The 23,188-nt window shown below is 44.6% G+C and overlaps 1 protein-coding gene and 1 pseudogene across 7 annotated transcripts in view; both read right to left on the bottom strand.

The window, feature by feature from the left end:
• Nucleotides 1–769: 769 nt before the first annotated feature.
• SCAF8 (SR-related CTD associated factor 8) overlaps nucleotides 770–23,188 on the bottom strand; it is a 218,797-nt gene continuing 196,378 nt past the window's right edge. For 3 of the 7 annotated variants that reach the window (XR_009738602.1, XR_009738598.1, XR_009738599.1), the window contains 4 exons: nucleotides 17,047–17,446; nucleotides 15,677–16,961; nucleotides 4,763–4,954; nucleotides 770–1,219 (listed from right to left, as the gene is read on the bottom strand). The gene's annotated coding sequence lies outside the window, so the exon portion shown is untranslated. The remainder of the gene's footprint in view (nucleotides 1,220–4,762; nucleotides 4,955–15,676; nucleotides 16,962–17,046; nucleotides 17,447–23,188) is intronic. The other 4 variants (XR_009738604.1, XR_009738600.1, XR_009738603.1 and 1 more) reach the window with 3 other exon arrangements.
• On the bottom strand, nucleotides 3,695–3,808 carry LOC133254522 (U2 spliceosomal RNA; annotated as a pseudogene).

Here is a 23,188-nt window from a genome sequence, read left to right as displayed (position 1 = left end):
GATAGAGTGCAATCAGCAACGAAAGCTGAGGGGAGAGAGCCAGGGGCCTGGGAGACCATCAGGAAGTTATCATCTTCGATGAGAAGCAAGATCACTTGCCTTTAGAAATACCAAAGGCCCAATTAAAGCAAATCTACCTACTCGCAAAGAAGTATTCAAACTGAATCCCCGCAAAGAACAGAACAGCCTGGTTTTAAAAAAAGAGGCAAGCCCCAGTGTTCTCACTGTCCACTCATATCATCCCCACCAAGATGCTTCAGTTATAGCATCCAAGTATTTACTAGAAAGTTAAAAATAATATTAGCTATAACCCCACTCCCTAGGAAAAAGAAAACTCTTCTGTCATATTCTTTTGCAGACTTTTCATACTTAAATTACTCAAACCTAATTTTCTTGAAGGGATCAACCCAATTCATCTTTTTACCCCCAGTGATTTTGTATGTTTTCTGGCACCTAAACGGTGTCTAGCAGTGTTCACAGAATTGAAATTTGTTGCCAGAATCTTCCGTTGGACTTTCTGGTAGCAACATTGAGTCGACAGCTCCAACAAACAAGTCATCCTTCCCCTGTTCTATGTCAGAAAGAGTTTTCTTAAAACACCTTTCTAGCTTTTGGAACTTTTCTGTGTGTTTTGGAAGTTGCAGTTTTTTGTTCTCTTTTCTCCCTTTCCCAGAACCTAAGGGAAGAGAGTCTTCTTTGCCAAGTAAACTCTCCGCCTCAGCCTGGGCCCCGCTGGTTACAGAAATGACATTAGACACACACACAATGGTAATACCACTCAAGAACGGCTGCATTTAATACCTGTCTCCACGGAGCTCAAATTCACTTTTACGGCCTGTTTGTCGGCAAGAAGGAGGATTCGAGCGATGGTTACTTCCTCTAAGAGCTTTTCTATTGCTTCATGCCCCAAATTAACAGGCTCCATACAGCCTCCCTCCCAGCGCCCCAGGACCCACTAAACAGACAAAGACCACACTGACTCCAGCCCAGCGTCTCCGGCACTGCAGGCAGTGTGTTGCCAGTAGGTCAGGCTAACTTTGGAAAAGTCGAGATTTCCCAGGGCAGGGGGTCAGGGGTGGGGGTGGGGGGGTGGAGGTCGGGTAGCCTTTTCAAGGGAGGCTGCAGCCTTGCTTTCTGAAGATCACTGGCCCAATGCAAATAGTTTCTTTCAGCCATTCCAGGAGCTTGCACGAGCCACTTCACAGTACTTTTCCAACTCCTGAAAGAAAGAAGGCATTAGGCCTGATTACAATTCCCAAAAGCTGTGTGTACTCTGATAATCTGGATCCACCCTGCACTGCCTGCAAACCAGCTGCATGTGTGTCTGATGTGGAGTGGGGTGGGGCGGCACACCCGCTCACACTGGTGATGGACTTTTCTTTCTCTTGGATTCATCTGACCCATTTTTTCCTTCCCACTGACAAGTAAGTATAGACTGGAACTAATTTATTCTTGAAAGAAAAAAATGGTAAGATTACTTTGTTAAAAAACAAAAGGTAATTTTACTACCCCATAATAAAAGGTCAATGCTTGTTTAGAAGGTTGCTCAAGATTCCAGGTCTAAAAAAACACATTTAATCCTGCAGAGGATCTGTCTTGGCCAGGGCTGACACTGTCTCTGCTCTAGCCCTGAGATGGAAAGCATCTCCCCGTATCCCCAAAGAGGAGACAGAGGTCCTCGGTGCTTCCTGGAAAGCACGCTACTCCCACATTTGTGAGTGAGCTTTGAGCGATCAGCCCGAGTTACCAACGCCCTGGTCTGGCTTCCGTGTAACTTACATGTGGGCAATCTCCAAGACCAGTGAAAGACTTTAAATCTTGGGCTTCCCCCTCAAAAGACATACCCTTGGGGAAAAACATGCCTGTGGTATTGACTGTTTTTGTTGATCTTGTTGCTTTGGGTTTTGTCTTGTTCTCTTGGCCTAGTGGTGCAGCATGCAGGATCTGAGTTCCCTTACCAGGGCTGAAACCCATACCATCTGCAGTGGAAGGATGGAACTGTAACCACCAGACCACCAGGGAATTCCCTGATTGTTCTACGTTGATAAAACTCATGTTATTGTAAGTTTGTTTCATTTTCCATAACTTATGAAATCTGATAAGCATATCTGAAAATGTAAAAGCATTTTCTGAATCAACATAAAATATCAATTTTAATGCTTATATACCTTAAAGAGGTCCAGTCAATTCTTGAGTGACAGATGGTTATGTAGCCAGCCTTTATTTTCACTGGAGCCCTCAGCCAAGGAAATGTGTTTGCTGAACCCATAAACTTTCCATGAAATGCAAGACATACAAAACAAGAGCACGCCTTTTCTCTCCAGTTCCCCTTTATGGCCCTGAGTTCCATGTTTTCAATTCCCTCGTCCCATTAAACTTGTTCTTGGACTTCGTCGCAGGATCTCTAGTTGGACTCTTCCTGAATTCCTTGTACTTCCTCCCAGCCCTGTTCACTATGTTGGGTCATTTCCATTTGCCCCTCAACGGCACTGTCTTCGTAACTTTCTGTTATATAAGTGCTGCTTATTATTATTATTATTGAAAGTATTCGGGGTTTGGAGTTTGGATGTCACAGTTCTGAGTGAGTTGGGAAGGGAGGAAAAACAGATCAACTTCCGTTCACGGGCTAAGACAATTTAAGCCACGTCTGAAGTTGAGGGTTGTTGGCATGGAGCCATCTGGTATACAGACAAGATCTTCACATGGGAAGTGAGTTTTGAACTTAAACTACGTAGAGAATGGATTTCCACCATTATGTTAGAACTAGCAGCTTTCTCCTCGTAAGTGGAGCTATGAAATCCATTTAGGTATACAGGTCTGGTGGTGGTGTTTATTGTTTAGTCACTAAGTCATATCCAACACTTTTGCAACCCCATGGACTGTGGCACGCCAGGCTCCTCTGTCCATGAGATTTCTCAGGCAAGAGTGGGTTGCCATGCCCTTCTCCAGGGGATCTTCCTGACTCAGGGATCAAAGCCAGGTGTCCTGCACTGACAGGTGGGTTCTTTACCACTTGAGCCTGGGAAGCCCATACCTGTGAGTAGTGAGAATAAATCACATTAACTGTTATGTTACTAAAAGTTACTATTTGATGATGATATATAATTTGTGGGTTTCAGTTTCAAAGCTAGGGTATTAAATGAGCTAAAATCTGACCTTGAGCTCAGATTTACATGTTTGCCAACTTCTCCTTGGTCGAATATATCTCAAAAGGAAGAAAAAGAAAGTCTTAGGGTATCCTATAACAACTATAGTAGATGTTTATCAAATGCACCCTATACTTTGCACACTTACATAGATATGAAATAAACATATGGGCATGCCAATACATATAGACAATTTGATTCTTTTAAACAGCTTCATTCCAATGCATTTTTAAAAAGAAATTTACAAACTTTAGCAATAGAATGAGGAAATTATGTCATGCAGAAAAACATCTGCCTTTTGTCTAGCACATTACATAAATACTTATTAAATTAACAGACACATAAATTAATAAATCTTTATTATTTAATCGGGACAATAATACCCTGATTTCATGGCTACTGTTTGGTTTTTCACCCAAACTTTCTCATTAGAAAGGTTTAAAAAAAAAAAAAAAGGTTAAATAAGCCATAAGCTTTAAAATTCACATGCCAGGCTTTTAAATCAGATATAGTTTTTGATAGGACTATGTATAACCTTTCTATAACAAGTTAGGTCTGTATCTTTTTTTTTTTTTTTTGTCCTCGGATAGAGGACGTATCAGATATTAAACTGATAAGAACAGATACTACACTTGATCTTAGCCAAAAGGCCGAGAAGCGATCAGGTCTGTATCTTTATACTGTAAAGAATACATCTCCATAAAAAAAAAAAAAAAAAAAATTTTTTTAAAATCATTTTGGCATTGCAGTGTTCTCTTCTAGATTTTAAAACTACCACCACCGTCTGCAGTGGTTCCCCAAAGTTACAGGATTAATGAAGTCTTTTCCCTGCTGTTGGGTTAAGAGTTTTAAAAACATTCCTATTTTACCATTTTTTTTTTAAAGGAGAAGAAAGAAAAAAAAAAAGAACTTTGTTGTTGTCTACTCTTCATGCTTCTGGAATACCCTGCTCACTCCCACCTTCCTTCCCCCTCTCCCAACAAGGGATGGGAACTCTGTTTGCATATTTTATTATTATTTCACGTCATTGGAATGAGAGTCTCGGCAAACACACTTTCTCTTGTGGAATTCCCTAATAAAAACAGACAGCTTGTTTTGAACAAGCAGCCTCTGGAACAGGAGAAGCAGCAGAAGCTGGTGCAGGAGCTGACTGGGTTTTTCCTCTTGCCTCACAGATGTCTTTATCATCTGAATATACACTCCCAGCCCCCAGGGCCATGAGAGAACTTACAAAGCAAGTTTTCAAAAATATTTATTATTTATTTGGCTATGCTGGGTCTTAGTTGTGGCATGTGGGATCTAGTTCCCTGACCAGTGATTGAACCCGAGTCCCCTGCATTGGGAGCATGGAGTCTTAGCCACAGGACCATTAAGGAAAGTCCGTATAAAGCAATTTTGGATTCTTTGAAATAGAGGGACTTAATTTGTCACATGGTTTCGACAATTTCTTGCTTCAAATACCATTTCCTACAACAGGATAGCATCAATTTGTGCCGAGTCCTACATGGACCTGAAATTTAACTGAGAAAGGCATCCAGTCCTGACGACTCTTGTTAACCAGCAGTGTTCTCGTGGCTACCAGCTTGCAGAGAAACCCAAGGACATGCCAGATTTACCTCCTCCAGGAGGAAATGGTTGAGAAATCCATCTTCTTTTCATTATGATGAGGGAATGAGAAACATGCCGTCCTGAAGAAGTACTAGGGGGACTTCTGTGTCTCCCCAGCACCATCCCGAGGGCAAGGTGAACACAGCAGTGATCGACGGCAGTGGTGGAGACCTGCTGTCAGCTTATCTGTCTACCAGCTCCTGTGAAAGCAAGCCAAAGAACAAGCCATAAGTCTACGAGCCATTCATGAACTCCTTTCTGTTTTGAAAATGTAGTTCATGCTTTCTAATTGTCATTATTATGACATGGATGAGGCTTCCCTCATAGCTCAGTCAGTAAAGAATCTGCCTGCAGTGCAGGAGACCGGGGTTCGATTCCTAGGTTGGGAAGATCCCCTGGAGAAGGAAATTGCAGCCCACTCCAGTATTCTTCCTGGAGAATCCCATAGACAGAGGAGTCTGGCAGGCTACAGTCCATGGGGTCGCAGGAGTTGGACACGACTTAGAGACTAAACCATCAACCATGACACGAACGCTCATTGAATACTGGCTCTTGATGATTACAATGACCTTGTCCTTGGGCATACTGGAAGCAGGACATGGCCTTCCTCCTTCCATCCTCATCTCTTCCCAATGCCAGAAATCACACAATCAATAACGGTCATCTGTTGCTAAGAACTTAAGCTGTGAACTTTCTTGGGAGATATTTGTACTTTAATTGTAAACCTAATAATGCCTTCAAGAAGCAGAGGAATGATGCTACCCAATGGATCACAGACACTCGTAGAAGCAAGGAGGCAATCTGACTGAGGAGACCTCCCTGGAGCTCTTCAATGCTCCCAACAGGTCCACCCTGATGGTACACATTTATATGAGAAAACACTGTAGCTGTCACTAATTCCTTTCCTGGTGAGACCTTGACCTGAGCTGTTATTTAACTGCAAAGTATACTTGGTGGTAAACTGTATATATTTCCTCAGTTGCTGTGAATTCTGACTCAAGCCAATTCAGGCTAGCTTAATGAAACAAGAACCAGGAAAGCAAAAGCTTTCTGGCAGTTGCCTTGTGTACTGATGTAGAGCTTGGGCCTCCCTGGTGGCTCAGCTGGTAAAGAATCCGCTTGCAATGCGGGAGACCTGGGTTTGATCCCTGGCTTGGGAAGATCCCCTGGAGAAGGGAAAGGCTACCCACTCCAGCATTCTGGCCTGGAGAATTCCATGGACTGTGTAGTCCATGGGGTCATAAAGAGACGCCCACGACTAAGTGACTTTCACTTTCACAGAGGGCAACTGATGCAATATGAACTCAGGGAATTCCCACATGGAGAGAAGCAGATGAGGGCTGCCCAGATGTAAAGGGAACATGAAAGGTAACCTTGAAAGGAATATAATATGAGCTCAATGCCTGAGTTCCATATAAAATGTGAAGACATATACAGAAACCTAATGTCTTTCCTTTTCCATAACTGGACTCAACTTGGTGTACCAGCCCCCATTTCCAGTTTGCAGTTGTATTCGTTCCCGAGGGCTGCCCTGGGAAAATGTCCACACACTGGGTGGTTTTAAACAACAGAAACTTACGTCCCATGGTTCTAGGGGCTGGAAGCCTGAAATGAGTGTCCACAGGGCCAGGCCTCCGTGAAGGCTCAAGGAGAGAATCTCTTTCACACTGGTAGCTTCTGGTGTTTCCAGAAATCCTCAGAGTTGCTTGGCTTGCAGATACATCACTCCCATCTCTGCCTCTGTCATCATGCGGCGTCTCTTATTGGGTCTCTGTCTCTGTTCTCCTGTATTTTTTTATTTTTTTTGCCCCACCATATTCAGGCTTCCCAGGTGGCTCAGTGAATGGTAAAGAGTCCGCCTTCTAATGCAGGAGGCGAGTGTTCGATTCCTGGATCAGGAAGATCCCCTGGAGTAGGAAATGGCAACCCACTCCAGTGTTCTTGCCTGGAAATTTTCATGGACAGAGGAGCCTGGCGGGCTACAGTTCATGGAGCTGCAGAGAGTCAGATACAACTGAGTGACTGAGCATAGCAAGCAGGGATGGAACCTGTGTCCTCTGCAGTGGAAACCTGGAGTCCAAACCCCTGGACTACCAGAGAACTCCCCCTCTTCTCCTCTTCTTAAAGAGACATCAATCATATTGGGTTAGGGCCGCCTCTAATGACCTCATCTCAGCTTGACTACCTCTGCAAAGACTCTCTTTCCAATAAGGGCACATTCGTAGGTACCAGCCCTTCAACACACCTTTTAAGGAGACGTGATTCAATCCAGAACAGTCATGGAAAAGGAAATCTCACCCGTCCCAAGAAATGTAGTCCCTTCCAGTTTAAAAAACCTTCCCATATTTTGTCTGTTTCAGAGTTTTCCCCGTTCTGATCCCTTTTCTTCTCTCTGGAGGAGGCTGGGCGTGGGTCGGGCCAGGTGAGAAGCAGGTCGGAGCCCGCCTGGGTGAGGCATGCTGGCCCCAGTCTTCCGCAGGTCCCTCTTGCCTGGACCTAGTGGACCTTGGTCTTTGTTGCAGATGCTGCCATCCCCTGTCCCACCCTGGGCCCGCATTGTTAGGACTCCACAGGCTGTGTCCTCCTTCTCTCAACTGGGAGGCCTCCTGTCTGCGGGGCTGTTTTCAGCCTGGCTCTAAGCCTTGCAGACACAAAGATGAACAGACAGATTTGGGAAGGTTCCCCCCTCACCCCCCACCGCGCTTGGAACCTCTGGGGCACATGGGACTGAAGAGCTGACCTCTGTCAGTCTAGCACTGGCCTTCATTTATTTATTTTCAGTTCACTGTTCCACTCACTGGCAGGGGGCTTCCAAAAGTTTCTGTGGACTGAACCGGATGGACACACTTTGAGATCCCCAAGCTCTTATCCCTGTCTCCAGGGACAAGGCCCAACGGTCAGAGGGCAGAACCCCACCCAGCACCGCCCATCCTCCCTTCATCCCAGCTCAGCCCAGGAAAGGCTGTCTCTGCTCAGTGCTTGGGGCTGGCCTTCAGGCCACCAGACATGCTTCTCATTCTACAGTTTCCTTCGGAACTGCCCCCAAATCAACAGTCTCATCCTTGACTTAGGCTTCAGAATATAAAGGAACGGCTTATACTAGACCAGCCCTTGTGATGGCCAAAAAAAAAAAAAATAAAGCTAGCAGGATATCCAGATGAAACTTTATGCACACACACTCATATGCTTCAGTTCAGTTGCTCAGTTGTCTCCGACTCTTTGCGACCCCATGAATCGCAGCACGCCAGGCCTCCCTGTCCATCACCAACTCCCGGAGTTCACTCAGACTCACGTCCATCAAGTCAGTGATGCCATCCAGCCATCTCATCCTCTGTCGTCCCCTTCTCTTCCTGCCCACAATCCCTCAAAGAATCAGAGTCTTTTCCAATGAGTCAACTCTTCACATGAGGTGGCCAAAGTACTGGAGTTTCAGCTTCAGCATCATTCCCTCCAAAGAAATCCCAGGACTGATCTCCTTCAGAATGGACTGGTTGGATCTCCTTGCAATCCAAGGGACTCTCAAGAGTCTTCTCCAACACCACAGTTCAAAAGCATCAATTCTTCGGCACTCAGCCTTCTTCACAGTCCAACTCTCACATCCATACATGACCACAGGAAAACCATAGCCTTGACTAGACGGACCTTTGTTGGCAAAGTAATGTCTCTGCTTTTCAATATGCTATCTAGGTTGGTCATAACTTTCCTTCCAAGGAGTAAGCATCTTTTAATTTCGTGGCTGCAGTCACCATCTGCAGTGATTTTGGAGCCCAGAAAAATAAAGTCTGACACTGTTTCCGCTGTTTCCCCATCTATTTCCCATCAAGTGATGGGACCGGATGCCATGATCTTTGTTTTCTGAATGTTGAGCTTTAAGCCAACTTTTTCACTCTCCACTTTCACTTTCATCAAGAGGCTTTTGAGTTCCTCTTCACTTTCTGCCATAAGGGTGGTGTCATCTGCATATCTGAGGTGATTGATATTTCTCCTGGCAATCTTGATTCCAGCTTGTGTTTCTTCCAGCCCAGCGTTTCTCATGATGTACTCTGCATATAAGTTAAATAAACAGGGTGACAAGATACAGCCTTGACGGACTCCTTTTCCTATTTGGAACCAGTCTGTTGTTTCATGTCCAGTTCTAACTGTTGCTTCCTGACCTGCATACAGATTTCTCAAGAGGCAGATCAGGTGGTCTGGTATTCCCATCTCTTCCAGAATTTTCCACAGTTATTGTGATTCACACAGTCAAAGGCTTTAGTATAGTCAATAAAGCAGAAATAGATGTTTTTCTGGAACCCTCTTCCTTTTTCCATGATTCAGTGGATGTTGGCAATTTGATCTCTGGTTCCTCTGCCTTTTCTAAAACCAGCTTGAACATCAGGAAGTTCACGGTTCACGTATTGCTGAAGCCTGGCTTGGAGAATTTTGAGCATTACTTTACTAGCATTTACTTTACTAGTGAGATGAGTGCAATTGTGCAGTAATTTGAGCATTCTTTGGCATTGCCTTTCTTTGGGATTAGAATGAAAACTGACCTTTTCCAGTCCTGTGGCCACTGCTGAGTTTCCCAAATTTGCTGGTATATTGAGTGCAGCACTTTCACAGCATCATCTTTCAGGATCTGAAATAGCTCAACTGGAATTCCATCCTCTCCACTAGCTTTGTTCGTAGTGATGCTTTCTAAGGCCCACTTGACTTCACATTCCAGGATGTCTGGTTCTAGGTCAGTGATCACACCGTCGTGATTATCTGGGTCGTGCAGATCTTTTTTGTACAGTTCTTCTGTGTATTCTTGCCACCTCTTCTTAATATCTTCTGCTTCTGTTAGGTCCATACTATTTCTGTCCTTTATCGAGCCCATCTTTGCATGAAATGTTCCCTTGGTATCTTTAATTTTCTTGAAGAGATCTCTAGTCTTTCCCATTCTGTTGTTTTCCTCTATTTCTTTGCATTGATCGCTGAGGAAAGCTTTCTTATCTCTTCTTGCTATTCTTTGGAACTGTGCATTCAGATGCTTATATCTTTCCTTTTCTCCTTTGCTTTTCGCTTCTCTTCTTTGCTTGGGAGTCATCAAAAAGCTGCCCAGACACTGAAGTCTTAAACCAAAATCCCTGAGAAAGGGGATTCTGGAGAGAGGAGCCCAGCGTTTGAATTCCTCTTCCCTTTGAGGTGTTTCCCCATCATCATTTTGACTGCCAAAACAGTCAGAGAAGTGTCTGTGATAATGGACCCCATAAGGGTCTGGCACCCAGATAAACTCTGAGGAATCAATTCAAAAAAGCCCTCATTGCAATTTAAAAATAGGCAAAAGATTGAAGTGTTACTATATAAAAGAAGATGTTCTAAAAGCTAATAAACATTTAGAAAAGATGCTACACCTCAGTCATCAGGGAAATAATAATAATAAAAAATAATATATAAGACCACAAAGAGACCCCACCACGTACCCTCCAAATGGCTAAAACAAAAAAGACGACAACATTGTGTTAGCAAGGATATGTATGAATCTCATAAATTGCCCGTGGGAGTGTAAATACATATAGTCACTTTGGAAAAACTTTTTGACAGTAACCACAAAAACTGAATAGATGCCATGACCCAACAATTCTTCCCCAGTGTATACACTCAATGGAAGTACACTTAAATGTGCACACCACTGGTATAAAAATGTTTCTGGAGTCATTATTTGAAAGAGCCCAAAGGAGAAACAACTCAAATGTCCCTCCACAGTAGAAAGGCTACATCAAGTATAGCATATTCATATTATGGAGTTACTATAATTATTACTATACAGCACAGTAAGGGAATCAATTCCTACCAGAATCTTACAAGCATACCGTTGAGAGAAAGACAGCATAAATAAATTATTAGGTACTATGTGGTTCCATTGATGTAAAGTTCAAAAATGTGTGTGTGTGTATGGCTCAGTCATTCAGTCATGTCCGACTCTGTGTGACCCCATGAACGGTAGTCCACCAGATTCTCCAGGCAAGAATGCTAGACTGGATTGCCATTTCCTCCTCGAAGGGATCTTCCTGACCCAGGGATTGAACCTGTATCTCCTGCATTGGCTGGCTAGCGGTTACTTGTGGTGACTATGTCGGGGGTCAGGGTGGGGAGGGCAGCAGGGAGGGAAATATTATGGTTATGTTCTGTTTCTTAAAGAGGACTGTGGTTACACAGGTGTGTTTATTTGAGTAAACCCACAAAACTGTAACATGTGTTCAGTGCATTTTGCTGTATTTATGCAACTGTAATAAAAATATCATTAAAACAAACATTTCTCAGATAGACTCCTGACACTGAAATGTAGAGCTATCACTCCTCGTACATTTCATCTTTGTGTTAAATGGGATATAAACTTTATTAAGATTGGAATTGCTTTTTAGGTCTAATAATTCGACTAGGTAATATTTGCCTTCAGGCAAGGTCTGCTCAAGTTGATCACTCAAATCACTTCACCTAGTTGAGCTCAGCTCCAGACTTTGCTTGTTTTAATTAGGTCAGTCAGTTCAGTCGCTCAGTCGTGTCTGACTCTGCGACCCCATGGACTACAACATGCCAGGCTTCCCTGTCCATCACCATCTCCCGGAGTTCATTCAAACTCATGTCCATCACATCGGTGATGCCATCCAGCTATCTCATCCTGTGTCATCCCCTTCTCCTCCTGACTTCAATCTTTCCTGGCATCAGGGTCTTTTCCAATGAGTTGGTTCTTTGCATCAGGTGCCCAAAGTATTGGACTTTCAGCTTCAGCATCAGTCCTTCCAATGAATATTCAGGACTGATTTCCTTTAGGATCTCCTTGCAGTCCAAGGGACTCTCAAGAGTCTTCTCCAACACCACAGTTCAAAAGCATCGATTCTTTGGTGCTCAGCTTTCTTTATGGTCTAACTCTCACATCCATACATGACCACTGGAAAAACCATAGCTTTAACTAGATGGACCTTTGTTGGTAAAGTAATGTCTCTGTTAATATGCTGTCTAGGTTTGTCATAGCTTTTGTCCCAAGGAGTAAGCGTCTTTTAATTTCATGGCTGCAATCACCATCTGCAGTGATTTTGGAGCCCAAGAAAATAAACTCTCTCACTGTTTCCATTGTTTCCCTATCTATTTGTCATGAAGTGATGGGACCAGCTGCCGTGATCTTAGTTTTCTGAATGTTGAGTTTTTAAGCCAAGTTTTTCACTCTCCTCTTTCAGTTTCATCAAGAGACTTTTTAGTTCCTCTTCACTTTCTGCCATTAAAAGTAGTGTCACCTGCATATCTGAGATATTGATATTTCTCCCGGCAATCTTGATTCCAGCTTATGCTTCATCCAGCCTAGCATTTCTCATGATGTACTCTATATATAAGTTAAATAAGCAGGGTGACAATATGCAGCCTTGATGTACTCCTTTCCCAATTTGGGACCAGTCTGTTGTTCCATATCCAGTTCTAATTGTTGCTTCTTGACCTGCATACAGATTTCTCAGGAGGAAGGTAAGGTGGTCTGGTATTCCCATCTCTTTAAGAATTTCCCACAATTTCTAGGTTAGCTGAATATTTTTAATATAAGAACTTGTTACACTCCATGGAAATAACCTAAGTGTCCATCAACAGAGGAATGGATAGAGAAGTTGTGATATATATACACAATAGAATACTACTCAGCTATAAAAAACAAAGAATGAAATAATGCCATTTGCAGCAACATGAATGGACCTAGAGATTATCATACTAGGTGGAGTACGTCAGAGAGAGAGAGAGATAAATATATCAAATTCCTTAATCGTGAAATCTAAAAAAATGATACAGGGACGTTCCGAGGGGTCCAGTGGCTACAACCCTGAGCTCTCAATGCAGGGGGCCAGGATTTGGTCCCTGGTCAGGGCACTAGATTCCACTTGCCACAACTAAAGATCCCACGTGCAGCAACTAAGACCAGATGTAGCCAAATACAGAAATACAAAAAAAAAATTTTTTAATGACACAAATAAACTTATTTACAACCCAGAAACAGACTCATAGATAGAGAAAAGAAACTGATGGTTATGGAAGAGGAAGGAGAGGAGGGATAGAGTAGGTATAGGGATTAATAAATGCACATAAAATAGATAAACAACAAGGATTTATTGTCTAACACAGGGGATTATATTTTCTATCTTGTAATAAACGATAATGGGCTTCCCTGATGGCTCAGATAGTAAAGAATATGCCTGCGGTGCGGGAGACCTGGGTTTGATCCCTGGGTCGGGAATATCCCCTGGAGGAGGACATGGCAACCCACTCCAGTATTCTTGCCTGGAGAATCCCATGGGCAGAGGAGCCCAGCAGGCTACAGTCTGTGGGGTCACAAAGAGTCAGACACGACGGAGAGACTGACAATAAACTATAATGGAAAAGAATAAAGAAACTACAGGTACAAACATGTATAAATGTGTAGCTGAATCATGGTACTGGACACTGGAAACTAACACACCATCGCGAATCAACGATACTTCAGTATAAATAAATACACAAAATTAAAAAAAAAAAAAGAACTTGTCACAATCGAGTGACTGAAGGCTTCCAGACACAAACCTGTCGGCACACCACCCTGACTCCCTGGCAAGGAGACGTGGCAGAGCTGGGTGGCGCTGCGGTGGGGCCGCAGTCCCGGGGCGGTGGGGTGTAGAGGGGCACCAGCACCCACAGCCGTGCTTGTTGCGGAGCACGGGTTCTCGGGTGTCCAGGCTCGGGAGTTGGGGTGCACGGGCTTAGTTGCTCTGTGGCCTGGGCGGGGGGATCTTCCCAGACTAGAGATCGAATTGTGTCCCCTGCGCTGTACTATCCACTGTGATACGGGGGAGACCAGGAGGTGATTTTCAAAGTAAAAAGAAGTGGCCCACCCCAGCTTTTGAGAGGTGCCCTGCACAGGGCTTGGAGCCGGGGCCCCCGACCTTCTCTGTGGAGTGTGAAGTGTTCACAGTCTTCCAGTACCTAAATGCTCATCTGTCTCCCGCACATGTGTTTTGATTCTTTCTCCAGCAGCCCAGTTTTAGTCCCTTTGGAAAAAGCTTCCTCAAGTATATGAAATTAGCTCTTTACCACAAAGGAAGAAAGCATCAGAAAAGACCTCTCAGGATTTCCATTTCACAGAAAGCTTTCTGAAAGGCCTGAAATCAGAGGCAGGAAGCAGGCGTGATACTGGGCACCAGGAGCACCGTGAGCCCGGGTGCCGCCCACCCAGCATCTCGGGGCCCAGAGAGGCTGGAAGCTGTGCTGTTTCTCCCTCTGAGACACAACAGCTTGTCTCTTGAAGCCGCCATGAGTTCAGGTTTCTGCTGACCTTCTGGGGAAAATGCTACAGGAGACCTGCCCCTCTGTCTGGCTGTCACATGTGTGGTTTCAGTTCAGTTCAGTCACTCAGTCGTGTCCGACTCTTTGCAAACCCATGAACTGCAGCATGCCAGGCTTCTCTGTCCGTCACCAACTCCCGGAGTTCACCCAAACCCATGTCCGTGGAGTCGGTGATGCCATCCAACCCTCTCATCCTCTGTCGTCCCCTTCTCCTCCTGCCCTCAATCTTTCCCAGCATCAGAGTCTTCAAATGAGTCAGCTCTTTGCATCAGGTGGCCAAAGCTGAAGCATCAGCTTCAACATCAGTCCTTCCAATGAACACCCAGGACTGATCTCCTTTAGGATGTGCAGTTTAGCACACCTCAAACTCTCCCCGCAAGGTCTTGGGGTGCGACTTGATGCAAACAAAGAAGCCAATACAATTCTTCCGGTTGTCTTCATTTAGTCCTCAGGACGGATGAGAGCAGGGCGGTTCTCTGGTGGCTCAGTGGTAAAGGATCCGCCTGCCAATGCAGGAGACACGGGTTTAATCCCTGATCCGGGAAGATCCCACAGGCGGTGGGGCCACTAAGCTGTGTGCAGCACAACTTAGTGAGCCTGTGTTCTAGAGCCCGTGAGCCGCAACCACTGAGCCCACTGAAGCCTGTGTGCCCTGGAGCCCGCGCTTCCTAACAAGGGAAGTCACCACAATTGAGAAGCCCACACGCGGCAACTGGAGAGAAAGCCCACACAGCAACAAAGGCCCAGGACAACCAAAAGTAAAAGAAAGTAATAAATAAAATTATATATTAAAAAACAAAAAACAGATGAGACCAGTCCTACTGGGCTTCATCTGCTCTCATGTCTCGAGGGTGGGCTGCAGGCTGCTTGCTTAATAAATCCTGCCTGTTTGAAAAACACAATAAAGACAGGTGAGCGTCTCAGTGATGGGGAATGATCTTTCCAAACTTGATCTTTCCAAACTGAGGAGGAGGAATGGCAGAGAAGGCCCTTCTCAGACCTAAGGTCAGGGGAAAGGGCCTTACGACACCCGTGGTCTCTTCACACGAGACAAGGGAAGCATCCTTCAGTGGCTTCTCCAGGGGCAGGAGTGGAGGGAGAAAGTTTGCATCATTTTTATGGTGACTCACCTATAAACCTTAATTAAAAATCTGTTCATAATGCAATACTGTCAACCAACTCCACTTGAATAAGATACATTTTTTGAAATCTCTTCAAATTGTGTGAAATGGCCAATAGTTGAAGAAAGCAACCTCATGACAGAGTCCTCTCCTGAATATAAAATAGATCACAAAGATAAATGCAAATACCCTTTTTCCTCTTAAATCCAAGATGTAGGCAGAAGCTCATAAATCCAGGGACCCTCTTAGTTGAAGGGCTTCGCTAGTGGCTCAGATGGTAAAGAACCCACCTGTAATGCAGGTGACACAGGTCTGATCCCTGGGCTTGGAAGATCCTCTGGAGAAGGAAAGGGCTACCCACTGCAGTATTCCTGCCTGGAAAATCCCATGGATGGAGGAGCCTGGTGGGCTACAGTCCATGGGGTTGCAAAGAGTCAGACATGACTGAGCGACTAACTCTTAATTTAAACATTTAAATCATACCTACGGAGTGAGGAGAATTTCTGAACTCCAGTGACCCACTGCAGTACTCTTGCCTCTAGGAGTGCATGGACAGAGGAGCCTGGCGGGCTGCAGGCCACGGGGCTGAAGAGTCGGACACGACCGAGCGACTTTCACTTCACTTCAGTGAGCCTTCCATGAATTTTATCCTGAAAAGCCTTCCAATATAATTAGGGGGAGATTAGTTTGAAATAGTCTTTTTAAAGGAAGGTTCTTCATCTATCACTCTATAAAGATTTATTGCCATTCTCTGAAAGATAACAAAAATAGAAAACAAATCAGCATACAGTTATTATCTGTTATATAGGGGGTGTTATTAATATAAAATGAGCATAAGCACCTCTGTCACTAAAGATTCAAAAACCTTAAAGAACCCACCTGTCTTCCCTTCTTCCCAGGGAACATTATAGAGGATGGGACAGCACGTACAATGATACAACTGTGGGTTTTGTTTGTTTACTCACATGGACAGGAGTAATATATGACTGTATAGGTTTGTCTTTCAAAAATTTAGGTTTCAAATGTAAGCAATTCAGTTCAGTTCAGTCGCTCAGTTGTGTCCGACTCTTTGCGACCCCATGAATCGCAGCACGCCAGGCCTCCCTGTCCACCACCAACTCCCGGAGTTCACTCAGACTCACGTCCATCGAGTCAGTGATGCCATCCAGCCATCTCATCCTCTGTCATCCCCTTCTCCTCCTGCCCCCAATCCCTCCCAGCATCAGGGTCTTTTCCATGAGTCAACTCTTCGCATGAGGTGGCCAAAGTACTGGAGTTTCAGCTTTAGCATCAGTCCTTCCAAAGAAATCCCAGGACTGATCTCCTTCAGAATGGACTGGTTGGATCTCCTTGCAGTCCAAGGGACTCTCAAGAGTCTTCTCCAACACCACAGTTCAAAAGCATCAATTCTTCGGTACTCAGCTTTCTTCACAGTCCAACTCTCACATCCATACATGACCACTGGAAAAACCATAGCTTAGATATAGCTCCAAAAAAAAAAAAAATACCCTTGTCTTTTTTTGTTTTTTGGTCATTATGTTTTTAACAATTTTTCTACATTATCCTTTCAGGAGAAGGAACTTTAAATTGAAAAGGTATCAATGAACTATTTGGGTTCAAATGTACTGATTTTAGTAGAGGGAAAACCATATGAGGTCAGACTGTTCATGTCCACGTGCTCAACATACAGCCTTGTCCTGGAATATACTGGATGCTCCTTAAGTGTTACATAAGTGGATGAATGACTTAAAGATGATGAATTCAATCACTATATAACAGAAGAAAAAAGAATATTATTCAGTAGAAGAAGGAAGACAAGAGAAAACAATTAAAATTAGAGTCTGAACGTTTACTTGACCTGTTTCTGCTGTGCTAATCTTTTTCTTTGTCTCTGCCTTTAATCTCCTGGTGACCAGTATTTGCATCACACATGGGAGGGTGCATGGACGGGAAAGGGTAAAAGTACTAGCCGCCACTGCAGACACCTATTTTGTTGTTGTTGTTCAGTCACTCAGTCATGTCTGACTCTTTGTGACCCCACGGACTGCAGCACACCAGGCCTTCTGGTCCATCACCAACTACCAGAGCTTGCTCAAACCCATGTCCATTCAGTCAGTGATGCCATCCAGCCATCTCATTCTCTGGCGTCCCCTTCTCCTCCTGCCTGCAATCTTTCCCAGCATCAGAGTGTTTTCCAGTGAGTCATTTCTTTACACCAGGTGGCCAAAGTATTGGAGTTTCAGCTTCAGGTACCTACTTAGTTTGTTGATATTAGTAAAAAAGAAGAAAGAAAATGTGCTTAAAGATCATGAAGACCAGCTTCTCATTTTGCAGATGAGGAAAGCAAGAAATCAAATGACTTGACTAAGGTCATAGGCATAGCCAGCTAAATGTAAGGAGTATCATTTTATTATTTATTGCTTTGGGGGGAGGGGCTATATGATGCTAAATAAACTTATCATAGACCTGCCTGATATCAGCTCCCCACCCCCAAATATTGGATGGAGTTTCTTTGGTTTGACCAATCCACTGATTGTTTTTACGTTGATTTTGATAAGAATGCTAGGAAAATAATGTTCTTAAAACTTTACTTTGCACAAAAACGACTGGGGCAATGCCTGTTAGAAATGGATTTCTAAAACTCTCAGAGTTAGAGAACAAACTTAATGGTTGCCAGGGGGAAGGGATAGATAGGGAGTTTGGGAAGGTCATGTACGCACTGCTATATTTAAAATGGATAACCAACAAAGACCTATTGTATAGCACATGGAACTCGGCTCAATGTTATGTGCCACCTGGATGGGAGCAGGGGTTTGGGGGAGAATGGATACATGTATATGTATGGCTGAGTCCCTTCGCTGTTCACTTGAAACTATAATATTGTTAATTAGCTATACCCCAATGGAAAATGTTTTTGGTGTTTAAAAAAAATTAAAATAAAAAAAAGAAAAGAAATGCATCTTTCTGATCCTGAACTCCTGAGAGTCTAATTCTGTGGATCTGGAGTGAGGCTAAAGAATCTGAATTTTAACAAACACATCCACGTGACTTGGATGCAAAAAATTACTTTGAGAAGCACCGTTCTCAAGAGCCTGAGGTCAGTCAAGACCCGCCTCTCAGCAACAGCCATGGAAAGCCCCCCTCTGATGGATTTACAGAGCTGCTGAAATGAAGTTTGACATGTGGGAGAAACATGTGTAAATCGTGCTTTGAAGAATACTGCTATGTCATCACTATTAGAGATATATATTCAGTTATATACAACTGTATGTTGGTGACAAGGTCTATATTCAAAGTCATTTCTTTTTCTTAACTAACTGACACTTTGTGAACGTCAAGTTCACTCCTCAAGACCAAGCTAAATGCCATGCTCTTAACATAGAAAGACCAAGAGGCACCGAAAGCTGTCAGGAGCTCCATGAGGAAAGAGGCCAGGCTGGTCCAGCGGCGCTCACAATTGTACCCCTTGCACCTCTCACGTGCTCTGCACATAATAGGTATGTGATAAATATATATTTATAAATCAATCCAACAGAAGGGGAATATGAAATAGTATGAATATTTGCATAATTCTTCTGTATAAGTGATTACTTGTGATAATACAATTGGTTGGTCTCTTACTAGAAAAATAATTCATCAAGAGGAAGGAGATATAATATATACATACGGCTGATTCACACTGTTGAACAGCAGAAACAAGCACAGCATTGTAAAGCAATTATGGGGCTTCCCAGGTGATGGTAGTGGTAAAAAACCCACCCGCCAACACAGGAGACACAAACTTGGGTTCCATCCCTGGGCTGGGAAGATCCCTGAAGGAGGGCATGGCGACCACTCCCTTATTCTTGCCTGGAGAATCCCATGGACAGAGGTGCCTGCTGGGCTATGGTCCATAGGGTCGCAAGGAGTCAGACATGACTAAAGTGACTTAGCACACACACAAGTAAAGCAATTATACTCCAATTTAAAAATAAATTTTTAAAAAACTATTCACATGTTTAAAAAAAATAAAGAAAGAAAAATAATTCATATGTTTAAGAAGGCGTCAACTACAAGTCTGGGAGGAAATGGATGGCAAGAAACCCAAAGCTTGAGGAGAAAATCAGACCTTTCTTCCATGGATCAGTCTCTGTTTCTGATTCCCTAAAGTTTCCATTACTCCAAACCACAAGTTTTTGCAAGGCTCAGTGTATTTTAATTAAACCCCGGCGATGAACACAGACTTTCCAAACTCCGTCCTGGTTTGCACCGTCCAGCTTCAAAGCCGGGTTGAAAGAAAACAGTGAGGGGGTCTGATGCTCAACAAGGCCTTGGAAGCGTGCGTTGCCCTTGCCCAGAACAGAGCCACCGAAGAGTGGCATGGACAATTACCCTGAGTGCACAGGATGGCACTTAATGATCATTTCCTTGCCTTCTGGGATTGGCGTTTGGTTCTTTATTCGCCTGGTCTGTGTTCACAGAGTAAAACTCTTGTCTGTGTGACTCAGGCCATGAAAATGCTTGACTTGGCAACCCACGTGGGTATTCCCACATGGGCCTCAGCCCAGCGCCCGGGGAAGGGAGAAGGCCGGCCCTCGCATCCTTCCCCAGTGCCATCTGTGATGTCCCCGCGGCCCCTGCCAGCAGCCACAGTGGAGGGAGGCTGCTAGGGGAGGCTGTGTCCCGAGTTAAACTCTGCTCAGAGAGGCGGGTTCACAAAACCACACGGGACCCACGGGGAGACTGCTTTCTTTCTCCCTTCTTCCTTTTCCTTTCTTCTTTTCTTGATCTTTCCCTTCCTCTCTCCCCTCCTGTGCCCTCCTTCTTTCTCTGCAGGTCTCTCTTTTTATTTTTTAATTTTTATTTGAAAGAAAAAAATGTTCTTTGGCCTCACCTCACAGTATGCACCATCTTAGTTCCCCAACCTAGGACTGAACCCGGAGCCCTAAGCCATGGAAGAACAGAGTCCTAACTACTGGATCGTCAGGGAAATCCCTCTCTGTGGGTCTCTTGTGAAAAGAAAAGGCTCAAAAATCTCAAAGAAATATTCATGAAGCAGACATTTCTGTGGCCAGCACTGGCCTCTCCCAGGTCCGTCTCTCTTTCCAACTCAGACCTTTGCTTTCCACATCAGAGACACAGGTAGCTCCTATGCAAAAGTAAAAAGAAACCAAGAGGAAAATCCAACAATGAACCATTAGAGGAGAGCCACAGCTACACTTTAATCTGAGCAACGTGGTCTGAAGGTTACCTGCATGGTCTCTGCAGATTAAGTGGGTGTCACCCACAGTACCAGTTAGTATCCTTGGCAACCAACTATCACTCAAAGAGGCTGGAGAGATAATCCTGGTTCAGGACCATGAACAACCTCATACTTGAAACACATACTATGCAATGACTTATGGACTCTGAACACAATAATGACACACACTGAGTCTGCCAAGTTCACCTTGTAGATGAGGGGAAAAAATACATAGTTTAAACCTTAAACAATTCAATTTGCAGAGCAATTGGACCCACAAGGGGATCAGGAAATCAATCTGCAGCCAGCACATATTCATGGCACAGAGAAGAGTGAGTTTCAGCTAAAGGGTCTCCAAGGCTGTTCATCTCAGTAATGGCATGGCCCCCGAATACGTATCTGGAAACTGGATCGCAGCCACGGGGCCATAAAGTTCAGGAAGTGAGTTGGTATCTTCACTTTAGTGCACTGGTTTGAAATTCTCAGGTCAGCATGAGCTGTTGAGTTTTACAGGGGAATTCGAGATCTGGAAACAGCTCCAGGCTTGCTGCCTTTTCAGAGTTCAAAGCCATTCTTTTCCTGAGTGTTTACTGCCAGCATCCCAGCTCTGCCATCTGTGAACAGGTGCTCTATTTATAGGTGACTTCTGGTGGGCGAATGCCAAGTGCTCAACCCAGAAATATTGTTATCTGAATGATGTACACGCATGTCCTGAACCCCACTGGGCACTAAACAGAGGGATGCTTTCCTAATAAATCTTGCATTTGTCAACATTCATTTAAGGTAATCTGAGTCGACAGTCAAGAGTCCACTTCTCAATAAGCAGCCAACTTTTCTTCTATTAAATTTTTAGGAGACTATATTACCAAGTTCTGGGAAATACCATTGGCAAGAAGCTGAGCTGGAGTACGTTTAGGAACTCAATCGTGTTAAGCTGTCTGCCCCAAACACATCTGGGCCACAAGCATACCCGCGATCAGTGTCAGATGGCCTCGCTGCTTCCAAGGCCTCCACGGTGGTCTCTGCCCAACCACCACCCCTGGAAGGCCAGGGAAGCACGGCAGCGACAGAGGACAAGCTCAGAGGCTGTGCTCAGCGGAGGACGTGAAATGAGGAAGAAGCCTGCAAGAAGCCTCCAAGAGCTCTTGGAGCCTGTAATCCATTCGAGGAGGAAAGATGGCGCCCGTGAATGCGGAAGTCACACTGCTGAGCCGCTGGGGCCCCTGAACCAGAGGATGGGAGGGAGCTTCAGGGAGGGAGAGACGAACAGGTGGGAGTGAACGGCGAGCGTGGTGAGGATGTGAGCTGGAGGCCCCGGACCTGCAGAGGAGGAGGAAGCGCGTTCCAAGGGAGGCGGTGAGAGGAACGACGGCTTGAAGCAGACGTCGTGTTGGGACGGGGAGGACCCTGAGGTTCAAGCTGGCAGTGGCCTGGCCTCTCCTGGGCAACCCAGGGTACCAGTGCTCTCAGAGGGAGGGGAGGAGAAGGAACCAGTGTTTCACAAAGGCTGATACAGAGGCTGAGCCGGATGGGAAGACGATGTGAAAGCCTGACGTGGACTGAGCGTCAGGACACTGCAGGCATTGCCCAGGTCCGCAGTTTTGAACAGGGGGAATGTAGCCCAGGTACACTGAGGTGATGCCCTGGGATATGGGGAGAAAACAGCAGAGTTTGTATTTGTACTTGCTTTTTAAATTCTCATCTTTTTTTTTTTTGAGTATATTTTATATAAACATACCAGTGTAATAGAAAAAATATATACTATAGACTGACTTGTGCATCACCTCCAAATTTGTATGTTGAGGTCCTAAGCTCCAATGTGACTTGTAGTTGGAGATGGGTCCTTAAGGGGGTAATAAAGATTAAATAGGGTCATAAGTGTTCACCCTGATTTTGATAGAAGAAAGAAGAAAAGAAGAATAGACACCAGGCCTCTCTTTCTCTCTCTTTCCTCTCTCTCTGTCTTCCTTGTTTCTCTCCGTCTCTCTCTGCAAACACAAAGAGGCCATGTGAGGACACAGGGAAGTGGCCGTCTACAAGACAGAAGAGTCTCATCAGAAACCAACCCCTGATGGAACCTTCATCTTGGACTTCTGGCCTCCAGAACTGTGAGAAGATAAAATTCTACTGTTTAAGCCACCCAGTCCAGCACATTATATGGAAACCATCAAAAACTGGAAGAGGGAATTGTACAAACATATCTTGTTAATGCACAGGATCAAAAGAGTCTGGGCAGCCAGGCTCTGGGTGCTGGGGCCCAACCAAGAAGGCAGTGAGTGCTAAGAACTACTTCAGAGAAAAAGTAGGACCTCCGGGAGCCACTGGATATAGAAAACCAGAGGAAGAGAGGAAAGAACATGGTCTCTGGGTTTTCCAGTCTGGGAGGTTTTCCAGTCTCTATCCCATGGGAGATAAGGGTTATTCTACAGGAGGGTTCAGAGATGCTCAGGGACCACAGGAATGACAGATATCCTCCTAACAGGAAAGAGAAATGACCAGAGAGGGGAAAGGAAAGTGGGGATCCCAGGGCCACAGAGGTCAAGAGGAAAGAGACTTTGGAGGAGGGCAGGGTGGGTAGAATTACCAGGGAGGTCAAGTGGAACGACCCCCAGAAATGCCTTGTGGAATTCCACGAGGAGGTCCTTGAAGACTTTTAAAAAAGTGACTTCAGAAGAGGGGAGAGGATGCAAGCTAGACTGTAGGGGGTTATGAAGGGACAGATGGAGAGGAAATGAAGGCATCAGGTTTTCTTTAGCTTTTAACTATTAAAATGT

This window comes from Bos javanicus, chromosome 9 (genome assembly GCF_032452875.1).
Source record: "Bos javanicus breed banteng chromosome 9, ARS-OSU_banteng_1.0, whole genome shotgun sequence".
NCBI lineage: Eukaryota > Metazoa > Chordata > Mammalia > Artiodactyla > Bovidae > Bos > Bos javanicus.
Note: the sequence above shows the minus strand (reverse complement) of the source record. Positions and strands in the feature narration are given on the sequence as shown.